The sequence below is a fragment of the Otolemur garnettii genome, unplaced genomic scaffold (genome assembly GCF_000181295.1).
Source record: "Otolemur garnettii isolate 467f Iridium unplaced genomic scaffold, OtoGar3 scaffold00161, whole genome shotgun sequence".
In the NCBI taxonomy this organism is placed as follows: Eukaryota; Metazoa; Chordata; class Mammalia; order Primates; family Galagidae; genus Otolemur; species Otolemur garnettii.
Genome location: NW_003852556.1, coordinates 548,141 through 549,881, shown reverse-complemented (window position 1 = coordinate 549,881; position 1,741 = coordinate 548,141). Strand labels below are relative to the sequence as shown.

The following is a 1,741-nucleotide window of genomic DNA, read 5'->3' as shown; positions in this document are numbered from 1 at the left end:
AAAAAAAAAAAAAAATAAATAAATAAATAAATAGGTTTGATAGGATTTGTCAGTGAGAAGATATTAAATTATAGGCTCAAATTCTTAGAGTTACAGAACTATTAAGATTCTTTAGGCCACGTGGTGGCTCACACTTATAATCCCAACACTCTGGGAGGCCAAGGTGGAAGGATCACTTGAGCTCAGGAGTTGGAGACCAGTTTGAATAAGAGTAAGAGCCTGTCTCTACAAAAAAATTGTAAATTAGCCAGGTGTGGTGGCGGGTGTCTGTAGGCCCAGCAACTTGGGAGGCTGAGGAGGGAGGATAGCCTGAGCCCAGGAGTTTGAGGCTACAGTGAGCTTAGAGGTGGCCATTGCACTCTACCCCAGGAGACAAGCATGACCCTGTCCTCAGTAAAAAGAAAAAAAAGGAAAAAGAAAAAAAAGATTTTCTTTATCTGTCAGTTTTAGTAAGTTATATTTTAAAAAGAATTTATTTCACATAGGCCAGCGTTTCTCAAGCTGTGGGTCACGACCCACAGGAACTGTATTAAAGGTTCGTGGCATTAGGAAGATTGAGAAACACTGACATGGGCTGTCCAACTCACTGGCATGAAGCTGTTCGTGTCCAACTCCCATTGTCATGTCGTCGGCCTATCACTGTGCACCTCTGTTCATCTAGACTGGCTACTTGCCAGCTGCTACTTTCACATGTCTTAACAAATAATAAGCTTTTGGCTTTATTAACCCTTTCTTTACTTAGACAGAGACTCACTATGTTGCCCTTGGTAGAGTGCTGTGGCGTCACAGCTCACAGCAACCTCCTACTCTTGGGCTTAAGTGATTCTCTTGCTTCAGCCTCCCAAGTATCTGGGACTATAGGTGCCCACCACAATGCCTGGCTATTATTTTTGTTGTTGCAGTTGCAATTGTTGTTTAGCTGGCCTGGGCTGGGTTCAAACCCACCAGCTCCAGTGTATGTGGCCGGTGCTGTAACCACTGTGTCATAGGTGGGTGCTGAGACTATTGATCCTTTCTACTGGCAACTTCTTTTCTATCTAATTATTGTTTCTGTCGAGTTACAGCTTGTTTAGAAAATTATTTTCTGGCTTGGCACCGTAGCTCAGTGAGGAGGGTGCCAGTCACATACACCAAAGTTGGCAGGTTTGAGACTGGCCTGGGGCTGTTAAACAATGACAACTGCAACCAAAAAATAGCCAAGTGTTATGGTGGGTGCCTGTAGTCCCAGCTACTTGGGAAGCTGAGGCAAGAGAATCATTTGAGCCCAAGAGTTTGAAGTTGCTGTTGCCACGGCATTCTGCCCAGGGTGACAAAGTCAGACTCTGTTTTAAAAAAAAAAGTCCAATCTTGTAAGTTTTCATATGTAGCATTTTCATAATTCATTTAAAAATATTGTCTAGTTCCCATTCTAACTTTTTTCAACCCAAGGGTTATTCAGAGGTATACAATCTCCATACCTATTTTAACCTATTTAGTTATCTTTTTATTATATTCCCACTTTAATTGTATTGTGGTCAGAAAACATACTCTGAATATTTTAATCTTTTGAAATCTGTTGCAACTCACTTTATGGCCTATTGTTACTCATGTTCTGCATCTCTTTGAAAAGAATATATATCAGCTCGGCGTCTGTGGCTCAAGTGGCTAAGGCTCCAGCCACATACACCTAAGGTGGCAGGTTCGAATCCAGCCCAGGCCCGCCAAACAATAATGATGGCTGCAACCAAAAAAAATAGCAGGG

General features: G+C 42.1%; 1 protein-coding gene across 1 annotated transcript in view; it reads right to left on the bottom strand.

The window, feature by feature from the left end:
* The window catches only part of DCUN1D2 (defective in cullin neddylation 1 domain containing 2), a 37,759-nt gene that overhangs the window by 22,396 nt on the left and 13,622 nt on the right, over positions 1–1,741 (bottom strand). The gene's annotated exons all lie outside the window — the stretch shown is intronic.